Here is a 12,718-nt window from a genome sequence, read left to right as displayed (position 1 = left end):
GAAAGATAGTCACCCATACCTTACTCTTGCAACTTAACATAACTATTTGAGTAAGCCCAAATGTAAAAGTACGTATTGCCATGTGTTTCACTTGTAACTAAAAAAATATACTGTCTTTTTAACAATGCAATATCAATCTAATCCAGTGTCTATGATTGCCCTGTGAGCATTATGAAAAACTTGAAATGGAATTGACTAAACTGTGTAAAATGTAGCCTTTTTCCTGGACCTGTAGGATGCAGTGTGATAATGTATTATCTCTCTGTCTCTGAAGGCTATCACTATGGCCATCACCACCTTCTTCACAGAGCCTCTGAAGCACTTTGGCCAGGGGATCAGCCAGTTCCTACAAGCCCTCCTCAAGGACATTAGTGTTTAAAGGCACAGTCAACTTATCTCAGCAAGCAGTGGCGGAGATCCAGAAAGTTCTGGGGGGAATGGACAGCTGGAGAACGGGGACTCTGAACGATGTCCTCAGCCAGATCCTGGTGAATCTCAAACCACATGACTACAAGGCCTGGAGATGGCAATTTGAGGACACCTTTGGTCTGGAGATCGACACATTCATGAAGGTTAGAATGCGTAGTTTATGTGGTTTGCCTAAGCAATTTACTGTGGAAATTTGCAGAGTCACCTTGCGGTCACCAGTCACCTTGTGCTCCTCACCATCATGCTCTCCATCCTGGTAAGGACACACAAAGAAACACAATCAAAGAAACACATTGTCACAAAGTCTAGGGTCAATTCCATTTAAATTCTGTGAATTCAGGAAGCGAATTGGTGTTCAATTATTTCTGAAAATAAATGTCAATTTACAATTCTTGAACAAGAATGTAGATTTACTTCCTGTACTGAAATGGAATTGACCCCAATCCTAACTCACATAGCAGTCATACTGTTTCCGTAGCCAGTTTCCTGCCTGTCCCTGAAGCAGTAAATGTATTCCTTATCTTCCTCAGGTCTTTGTGTACAGCAGCGCCCAGGCCGCCATCCAGCACGGCATATCCAGACACCCTGAGGAACGGCGACAGGCGGTACAGCAAGGACGAGATCATCTCGGAGTGGTGGGAGCGTTTCCCTGACGGTGTGCGGCCGGAGGGTTGCTCCAACGCAGAGCATATCGACCCTCTAACGGTAGAGGATAATACCGACATCCAGGAAGAGGTACTGCAAGAACCAGTTGTAGCTGGAGCCACAACTGAAGGCAATGACTCACAAGAAGCTTAATCCTCTCCAGCTAAAGGCAAATCGAATATAAGGGGACGTTGCATCTGAATCTAAGGGGGAAGCTGACAGCCAGGCTGTCCAAAAGCTGAGTCACCCCCCCCCCCCCCCCCTAAAACTAGGTGCCTACCACTATATATATATATATATATATATATGGGCCAAAATGGTGACTGAAAATCGTGTTGTATGATGCAAGGAACCGCTTTGCAAAATAAAAATCATTATCATTATTAGGCCTATTATTACCATATAGAGAATAAGGCTTTGCCTGTCTTAAAATACAACACTGTCCCTTTTAGGATGGTTGGCCACCTTTTTTAGGCTATAAAATATAGCAGAATTAAACAATCAACAGCCTGACCAACTCTATGCAAAGGAGATGTGTTGTGCTGCATGAAGCAAATGTGGCCACACGAGAAACTGACTGGTTTTCTGATCCATGCACCTGCGTTTATTTAACATTTTTTTTAAGGTGACCAACAAATGCATATCTGTATTCCCAGTCATGTGAAATCCATAGATTAGGGCTTAATGAATTGATTTCAATTGACTGATTTCCTTATATGAACTGTAACTCAGTAAAATATTTTGAAATTGTAGCATGTACCAAACTCAGTGAAGTTTTCCAATACAATAGTCCACATGACTGGCTGCGTTTTGCTACCACCGGAAACTTCAGGAAGATTGCCCATTATTTAGTTTTTCTAAGTAAATATATTTGAAAGTGATCAAAAATGATGTATTATTAGCTAGCTTGCTACAGAAACTTAGCAGCTCATTTGATTTAGCCTGCACACTAAGATAATATCCGCTAGTTAGCTAACTTTACATACTGTATACCTAGCTACGTAAATTAAATGCAATCAGCTTGCTATATTCATAGTAGCTAGTTAGCTATCTTAATGCATTAATCATTGTAACTCCAAATGCATTTGTAGCTAGATAGGTAGCAAGCTCAACAGCCATGAGAAGGGAGAGTAAGCTACTCTGGATAGGGCAGGTACCTTTGCGGGAGGACATTAAACTATTCTCCATTTCCAGTCCCTGTCCCTAGCAATAAAAACGGAAGACAGACCTGAATATTATGTTGCTATATCTCTCTATCTAACTTAAGTATAATGCAGCCTGTTTCTTTGTTTTCTGTCCTCAGATACAGAGATCTGTCAAACCCTGTCTGCAGAATGAGGTACCAATGAATGTCCCATAGAGTAAGGGTACATTCTTGTATGCCATGGATTATATGTGTACCTAGCATATTTTGTGAACAAAAATACAGTTTAAAAGTCACACACAATGTATAAACCTATTACAACTGGAGCAGGCCAACCCTGATGGGTGTGCACACTTCTGTTCCAGCCCAGCATTAACACACCTGATTCAATGTATCAAACCTAATTAGTTAATAATCAAGTGTGCTATTTCTGGGCTGGAACAGAAGTCGTATCACCCAGTGGATCATAGGAGTGACTTTTTTTGTTCACCTGAAATTATGTTTTATTAATAATAGCCTACTTGTTACTAAAATGTCTAGCCTCTACATATGAGTTAGCTTACTTGTACACTTTGTCAAAGAATCAAAACTCATAATTTCAGTGTTTTAAACTTGTTGTAATTAACTGAACTATTATTCAAGATGAACTAGCGTTGATATTGGTTTATCACAGATCACAACCCTGCAATAAAAAGGGGAAGGGAGTGTCTCTTCACTTGAATGTTTCTGTGTTCTCAAAGTAACATCACCTTTTTGTTCGGTCATAAGCTTTCCAATTCGTTTTATTTGTTTGTCACCGTTTTTGTTTTCAGGATATCAGCCATTTTGCAGCTGATAATGGCATCCAACGCAAATGCAGACATAGGCCTAATTTGTTCCCAATTCCAGTTCTCGAATACCCCCAACAGCACACATTTTTGTTGTAGCCCCATACAAACATAGCTCATTGAGGGCCTGATGATTAGTTGACATGTTGAATTCGGTGTGTTTGTCTGGGGGAACTTCGAGGACCGGAGTTGGGAACCACTGGCCAATGCAGCCATTAGCCTTATGGGCATTTGCAATGCACCCCTTGACATTGTGCTGAAGCTTAACTCACACACTGTTTACATATTGTTCATATTCATAATTTATTTATTATTATACCAGTAGACAATGTATATATAGTATATCATTAAACTAGATTTTGTACATGCCTTGTGCTGACATTTGTAATCTAGGTGGAAGCAGGAAATGGGTTCCTTATCGTACGCACACTACTACCAAGTCCAGATACTTTTCTCCAAGAAGGTCTGAGTGGCACTTGGAGGTGCCTCTGTGATAATGAAGATGTTTTTTTTTACCTTTATTTAACTAGGCAAGTCAGTTAAGAACAAATACTTATTTTCAATGACGACCTAGGAACAGTGGGTTAACTGGGGGGCAGGGGCAGAATGACAGCTGTACCTTGTCAGCTCGGGGGTTTGAACTTGCAACCTTCTGGTTACTAGTCCAACGCTCTAACCACTAGGCTACCCTGCCACCCCGTCTTTTCCTAAGACTACCACAACAATTACATTGTCTATTCTAAATGTGTTTTAAATTGTAAAGAAAGGAAATAGTTGGGCTATAAGAAATACATTTTATTCAACGGGGCTAGGCAAAGCAGAGATCACAGTACTTTTAATTTCACCCATAGCACAATATAGCCTATTATTAATGTACAGTATGTTTACAATATATAGTATTACATTTTATATATTCATACTGTTTAAGGGGGCACTTTTGTCATGACGACAAGGTGATGGTGCTCTACTCAAATGGCACAACAGAATCATTCAGATTGACCAAAGCATATAATAACCATCTCGTATAATTGAGGGATGCTGTAATTTCCATATATTTTCCCTCTTATGAATAAAGTTCTCAACAAATTATTATTGGGTTATGATGTGAATATATGGTAGCCACTGGAGTTGTTTTGGACAAGAATGTCCTCCAGGCTATATCATTTGCGTCTCCCCTTTTCGTGGTCATGGCTTGAAGGGATCCAGCATTTGTCAAATCATATTTTACATTCCATAGCCGATTAGGAGAATTTATGCAGCAGGTTAGGAGAATTAGGTTACAGTTAGCTAAAAATGCTAAAAAATATATTTGACAAAAGCTGGATCCCTTTCGGCTAGGACCCCTTTCTTAAAGGCCTAGATTACATGGTTGCATTGATCTGCTGTCAGTGTCAGTAGAGTAGACCTAAACTACCATCGTATTAAAAAAGATTCTGCTAATTTCTCCAGTCATATTAAATTTAGTAGAATTCAGTGGTGGTCAGTAAGATGAGGGAGGACAAAAAAAATGTTCATGAGCATGGCCTTATTTCTATTACAGCATATTGGATAACTCATTTATATTCCATTCACCCAGTTCAATGTAACAGCAATAGTTTTAGGCTACTACATGATACTAAAATGTTCCCTATACCCATCATGAGGTTGCTACAACCTAGTCTATGAAATAAAGTTTACAACGTAGGTGCACACAGGTTGAAAGACAAATTTGAGGTGACAGAGACATTCAGTACCGCTTTGCACACTCTTGTCTGCATCTAGCACGTTTAAGAAACGTTTTTCAACTAAATTGGCGGAATGAATACACCCCTGATCATTGATAAACAGAGTTCAATCTCATAACAACCGTGTTGTATTCCTTCTTTTCCCTTCGCTTGTGAATTTCAATGCACAACACATCAGCTGTATGCGATCAGGCGAAAAAACCTTTCCAAGCAAAACTGCCACACACAACCTACATAGTTGTCACCATATTAGCTAAAGTAATGTCATAGTCGGCATAGCTAATATAATTAATGCGTTAGTAAACCCGCTACAATCATGCAGTAACGTTAGTGTACAGTCAGGAAGCAGTTAATAATACCAAAAGCTTACCTTGACTTGGAAGAATTCCAGTGTTGTGTTGGAAAGTCATAGCCAGCTAGCTAGAATTGCATCCCTCTCTTTGAGCAGGGTGTTTCAGTATGCTAAACTAGGTAGCTGCATTTGCTAGCTAAGTAAGTAAAAGTGTGAAAAAATGACTCTCTTTTTCTCTTGCCTCTCCTTCATTTTGGAAGAAAGTAATTTGTTCAAAACTGTTCATCTATTGTCTCTTTCTTTGAGTCCACTACTCACCACATTTTATACACTGCAGTACTAGCTAGCTGTAGCTTATGCTTTCAGTACTAGATGAATTATCTGATCCTTTGAATTAAGGGACAACATGTCAATTCATGCTGCAAGAGCTCTGATAGGCTGGAGGACATCCTCCTGAATTTGTCATAACTACTGTGTAAGTCAGTGGAAGCGGGTGAGAACCATGAGCCTCCTAGGTTTTGTATTGAAGTCAATGTTCCCAGAGGAGGATGGAAGCTAGCTGTCCTCCAACTACACCATGTTGCTACCCTACAGAGTTCTGTAGACCTTCTTTGCAAAAATAGTGTGTTTTAATCAGTTATTTGGTGACATGATTATATTTAGTATAGTTTTATTTAGAAAGTATAACTTTTTAAATGTTTTACAATTTAAATGTGTATGAAATTCACTGAGGAGGATGGTCCTCCCCTTCCTCCTCTGAGGAGCCTCCACTGGTAGAATTACATGAAATGTTTATCAATGGTACATTTTTCCCATGCAAAGGAAACGTCTCTGACATAGCCTATAAACCTATGCATCTACGCATTTATTAATAGCACAAATAATCCAATCTATATCACATTAGGAATAGTAGGCTTACATTAGTCTGCAAATACAATGATAGAGGCATGCGACCCTTTGTTATAAAGGTGAATTTTTATGGTGAAAAATAGCTTCCCCAAAACTCATGCTACTTGATAGACTAGGAACTATCTTAATAGCTAATTTTGGCTAATTTCAGTGTTGTTGTTAACACCTGGTCAGACTTGATTTACTAGTGATGAAATGATCATAGCAGCCCCATTACCAACAGCTGTCTAGGTTCAGGTCTTGACTGCCAAAAAGGTTTCTTTGCTTTTCTGACAGTTCTTGAGTCTTAACTCATTGGTGTCACCAATGGTGTTTCATTGTTGCGGGGAATCTGTAAACAATTTTTTTCCCATTGCCTTTCCTGTCTTGTTGGAGCAGCCAAATACTCTACAGAAAATGTCTGTGGTGATGAATCAACTAGTTTTAGGCACTGTTATCATGCAGTTTGGGGTATCCACTCAGCTGTTGTTGCCAGGTCAAGCTAAAATATCCAAAGGCCTGAAAACTCGCCCAATTTGTTTTCCACAACGAGAAGAGTTGCCATATTTATACAATAAACCCTTTTCCCATGACGTTATCGAGTCAATTAGAAGCTAAATGTGTGTTTCCTAAAAATAATAATTATTACAAGCTATGACATGATATAATATAGGAATTTGAATATGTGGCAAGAGAAAATATATTTTGCCCTTGTTAAACTCCCCAAGATAATTCTCCAATGGATGTCGATTTAACTCGTTTGACTCCTATGATTGAGCAATAAGGCATAAGGGGATATGGTATATGGCCAATATACCACGGCTAAGGGCAGTTCTTAAGCACGACGCAACGCGGAGTGCCTGGATAAAGCCGTTAGCCTTGGTATATTGGCCACATACCACAAACCCCCAGGGGACCTTATTGCTATTATAAACTGGTTACCAACGTAATTGGAACAGTAAAATGTGATGTTTTGTCATACCCGTGGTATATGGTCTGATATACCATGGCTTTCCGCCAATCAGCATTCAAGGCTCGAACCAGGTTTATAATTGTAAATAAATCCCCTTTGTGCTAGTGCATAACTGTAATCCGACAGGAGAGTTTGTGTGATAAAAATTGGACAGAGGATCTCAATCTCTGAGCAAGAAACACTTGGACGAACAAAAAATATGAATGTTAGGTTATTTTCTGGCAATTGTGATGTTATTTGACAATTGTTAAGACTATAAACTTTTATAAATGGCCCATTTACGAGATTGATTTGTCATTGCAATAGGCATAGGCTACAGACTAAAATCTGTGTTTATGATTGTAATTCAATTTTTCCATGGTTTGCTTAGATAAAGGCAGATAGCCTATAGCCCCTGATAGGTCTATATCTCATTTCAGATAGTCTACAGTAGCCTAGACAAGATGCAGGCAATATGTGAACTGAACTATTTAGAAGCGTGCTTAGTTCAAATTAACAGACTAATTTATTCAACATGAATAGTGAGGCGATTTTGAGATAAGAAGTGCTTGCTTTTCCCAAATGCCTGCTGGAATAGGATACTGAGAATGGGGTCATGATTTTAATCACTGAATTAAATATTAATAATATGTATATGAACTGAATATGCTTGTCAACAACAAACAGTGTTTATTTTTTAGAATTTGCATTACCTGTAGCCTAATCTGACTACTGTTACTGTCCCTCAAATGCATTCTAACAACTGCTTGGCAATTGCGATAGAGCTTTGATCATTTCCAATTTAATTAACTAAACGTGCAATTAATAATTGGATAATAACACAAGGCTACAACAACTATAAACTGAAGTTACAGGTTATTTATTAAATTGGTTTGCTTGCTCCAAGTAGGCTACACAAGTGGCACAAATTGATTTGCAATGACTCCAGTGGTATCATATTTTCAACATACACTACTGGTCAATTTTTTTTATCACACCTACTCATTGGGTATTGCTGCAGAATGCTGTGGTAGCCATGCTGGGTAAGTGTGCCTTCAATTTTAAATAAATCACAGACAGTGACACTAGCAAAGCACCCCCACACCATAACACCCCCTCCTCCATGCTTTACGGTGGGAAATACACATGCAGGGTCATCTGTTCACCAACACAACGACATGGCGGTTGGAAACAAAAATCTCCAATTTTAACTCTAGACTTTTTTTAAGTATGAGTCGCGATCCAAAGTGGGTCGCGGACCTGTTAATGTTGGGTTGCGATGTGTCAGAGTAAATGTATAATTATTTCATTACTTACTGGAATTGATTTGGCCAAGTGCACTCTCTGCTTAGCAACGGTCTCTGCTTAGTTTGGCAGCTGGGTGAATGTGAGGGAAGATGCCCATGTGCTTGAAGATTACTCCGCGACACACGTGATGCAGCGCTGTCGTTCAGCAGCAGATGATGCGCTGTCTACCACTGACTTGTCAATCCCACTCGCCATCACTCACTGCTGTCATCAAATTGATTCATGCTAGCCACAAGTTCTGACTGAGCTCAATTGTCATGAAACACATATACAGTGATGAGTTTCTCTTTCATACAAACTTATAACGAGGAGCGCCCACAATGTGTTTTGTGTGGGAAAGTTCTTAGTAATGAAACGACACGTCCTGACCAAACATCCACAGCATGATGGTAAACCCAGGGAGTTCTTTCAGAACAGGGTCGAGTGCTTCGGGAAACAGTGCTTCGACAGTGAAAAAGTAAATCAGCTAGCAAGGCATTGTTGTCATTTGGCCTTGTACACAGCTAATAGCTATCATTCACCACAGCAAGCTAGCTACTGATAGTGCAACCCTAGTAACAGTACAGATGAAGATGAAAAAATGATCAGGCCTACTGTACATCTTACTGAAGAAAGTATTGTTGAAAACTAGTCTAGATTGTAACTGTTGCTGTTAAAATACAATAATAATTTTGATTCTTAACTGGAATAAACTGATTGAAGCAAGATGCTTTTTGAGGCAAACATACTCACACAGTTCTGGGTTGCTCATCTACCAGTCAAAAGTTTGGACTCACCTACCCATTCCAGGGTTTTTTGTTATTTTTACTATTTTCTACAATGTAGAATAATAGTGAAGACATCAAAACTATGATATAACAGATACAGAATCATGTAGTAACCAAAAAAGTGTTAGACAAATCAAAATATATTTTATATTTGAGATTCTTCAAATTGCCACCCTTTGCCTTGACAGCTTTGCACACTCTTGGCATTCTCTAAACCAGCTTTATGACCTAGCCACCTGGAATGCATTTCAATTAACAGGTTTGCCTTCTTAAAAGTTAATTTGTAGAATTTCTTTCCTTCTTAATGTGTTTGAGCCAATCAGTTGTGTTGTGACAAGGTAGGGGGGGGGGTATACAGAAGATAGCCCTATTTGGTAAAAGACCAAGTCCATATTATGGCAAGAACAGCTCAAATAAGCAAAAAGAAAGTACAGTCCATCATTACTTTAAGACATGAAGGTCAGTCAATAGGGAAAATGTCAATAACTTTGAAAGTTTCTTCAAGTGCAATCACAAAAACCATCGGGAGCTATGGTGAAACTGGCTCTCATGAGGACCGCCACACGAATGGAAGACCCAGAGTTATCTTTGCTGCAAGTTCATTCGAGTTACCAGCCTCAGAAATTGCAGCATAAATAAATGCTTCACAGAGTTCAAGTAACAGACACATCTCAACATCAACTGTTCAGAGGAGACTGTGTGAATCAGGCCTTCATGGTGGAATTGCTGCAAATACACCACTACTAAAGGACACCAATAAGAAGAAGAGACTTGCTTGGGCCAAGAAACACAAGCATTGGACATTAGACCGGTGGAAATTTGTCCTTTGGTCTGGAGTCAAAATTTTAGATTTTTGGTTCCAACCGCCGTGTCTTTGTGAAACGTGGTGTGGGTGAACGGATGATCTCCTCACATGTATTTCCCACCGTAAAGCATGGAGGAGGAGGTGTTATAGTGTGGGGTGCTTTGCTTGTGACACTGTCTGTGATTTATTGAGAATTCAAGGCACACTTAACCAGCATGGCTACCACAGCATTCTGCAGCGATGTGCCATCCCATCTGGTTTGGGCTTAGTGGGACTATCATTTGTTTTTCAACAGGACAATGACCCAACACACCTCCAGGCTGTATAGGGGCTATTTTACCAAGAAGAGTGATGGAGATAACCTGGCCTCCACAATGCCCCGACCTCGACCCAAATTGAGATGGTGTGGGATAAGTCGGACCACAGAGTAAAGGGAAAGCAGCCAACAAGTGCTCAGCATATGTGGGAACTCCTTCTAGAATGTTGGAAAAGCTTTCCAGGCAAAGGGTGGCTATTTTGAAGAATCTCAAATATAAAATAGATTTTGATTTGTTTAACATTTTCTTTGGTTACTACATGATTCCATATGTGTTATTTCATAGTTTTGATGTCTTCACTATTATTCTACAATGTGGAAAATAGTAAAAAATAAAGAAAAACCCTTCAATGAGTAGGTGTGTCCAAACTTTTGACTGGTGCTGTAAATGTAAGGGATAATCAACGAGGGGCTATGCGTTATATGGAAAACATTTACAAAGTGGAAGGTGTGTTCCACAACATGCTAGCGGAGTGGAACTGACCTTCCATGGAGTTACAATTTTTTCCAGAGAACGTAGAGCCCTGAGTTGATTATTCCTTTTATACCATGGGTATAATTTAACACATTTTAAATGTTCAACAGGGCCTCCCGAGTGGCACAGCGGTCTAAGGCACTGCATCGCAGTGCTTGAGGCGTCACTACAGACCCATGTTTGATCACAGGCTGTGTCCCATCATGCTCTAGAGACTCCTTGTGGAGGGTTGGGGCCTGCAAGCTGACTGGTCACCAGCTGGACAGTGTTTTCTCTGACACATTGGTGTGGCTGGCTTCCGGGTTAAGTGAGCAGTGTGTCAAAAAGCAGTGCGGCTTGGCAGGGTATTGTGTTTCGGAGGATGCATGGCTCTCGACCTTAGCCTCTCCCGAGTCTGTAGGGGAGTTGTGGCGATGGGACAAGACGCATTGCATCTTGCTTAAGAACAGCCCTTAGCCGTATTATATTGGCCATATACCACACCCCCCCGGGCCTTATTTCTTAAATAATGTACACTCTAGAATGCCCTTCATGCCAATCAGAAACAAGTATTCAACAATGCCATAGTATAAGCCCATTTTTAAACTGGGTGGTTTGAGCCCTGAATGCTGATTGGCCGACAGCCATATGCAACGGGTATGACAAAACATTTATTTTTACTGCTCTAATTACTTTGGTAACCAGTTTATAATAGCAATAAGGCACCTCTGGGGTTTGTGGTATATGGCCAATAATCCATGTCTTAATTGTTTCAAGGCTTAAAAATCCTACTTTAAACTGTCTCATTCCCTTCATCTACACTGATTGAAGTGGATCATAGCTTTCACCTTGGTCATGTCATGGAAAGTGCAGGTGTCCTTAATGTTTTGTATACTTAGTGTATTTGTCCCTTATGTCACAACGATGTGTTAACATATGTTATAGGAGCATTATTTCAGTGATACTTTGTAATCATGGTAATAAAACATTAGAACAAAGAAAAAAACAACAACAAAAATATTTCATCCTATTCATCTCATTTTTTTCTCTCGTCGCTTTTCAATTCAGCCATTTAACTGTTTTAAGCCGTCCCCACTTGTCCCTTTGTTGCATTCGGGAAAAGCTTCGTGACAGCATATGTGGAGGGAAAGCAACAAATATAAAATAAAGAGCACACAGTTAGGGGTTGGGTTTTGGGGTCATAAATAGAATGACTAAAGATTCAGTTTAATAAGAAATCCTTGACCATTAATGTCTTATTTGCAATGATTGATTTGTAAATTCAATTGAGGGATAGTTAACTTTTTTTTACACCTTATTGTCAGTCCGATGCCTCCTTACCCCTAAAGTAGTCTATGGGTCAGGGGAAATTGTTATCCATGATTCAGAGTTGTTTAAATAGCCACTATTAAATTGAGGGGATTTGGCCAGGAACATTGAACTTTGTCTAATTTCCCAAATCACCCCCATAGTTTTTTTGTTAGCCTTCTGACTATAAGGTGTCAAAAAGTGAGCTATTCTTTTAACATCTTCAATTAATTTAATTGGCATTTTTCCCAACAATGTAATGGGGTATTCATTTTTAAAATTCATTTTAAAACTTTTTCAGTCTCTGCATGCAGTTTGGAGATTATTGAAGATAGCATGACATGAGTAATTTATAAGTCATATTCTTTTGAAAATATGTTGATATCCCCACACTGTCAAATGCGCATTTGTAATTGATTAACAAAAACCTACTTAGCAGTTATTGTGGTCACTTGTTCAGGATCCAATCTTCTCCCCTTTTACACTGAACAAAAAATATAAACGCAACATGCAACAATTTCAAAGATTTTACTGAATTACAGTTCAAATAAGGAAATCAGTCAATTGAAATTAATTAATTAGGCCCTAATCTATGGACTTCACACTGGGAATACAGACATGCATCTGTTGGCCACAAATACCTTTTAAAAAAAGTTACGGGCATGGATCAGAAAACCAGTCAGTATCTGGTGTGAGTTGATCCGGCTGTTGATTGTGACATGTTGTCCCACTCCTCTCCAATGGCTGTGCGAAGTTGCTAGACATTGGTGGGAACTGGGACACGCTATAACCCCACTGCCACCATGGGGCACTCTGTTCACAACGTTGACATCAGCAAACCAATAACCCACACGACGCC

The sequence above is a fragment of the Oncorhynchus clarkii genome, chromosome 2 (assembly GCF_045791955.1).
Source record: "Oncorhynchus clarkii lewisi isolate Uvic-CL-2024 chromosome 2, UVic_Ocla_1.0, whole genome shotgun sequence".
Classification (NCBI taxonomy): Eukaryota; Metazoa; Chordata; class Actinopteri; order Salmoniformes; family Salmonidae; genus Oncorhynchus; species Oncorhynchus clarkii.
The sequence above is the reverse complement of the archived record's forward strand: the minus strand, read 5'-3'. Positions refer to the sequence as shown.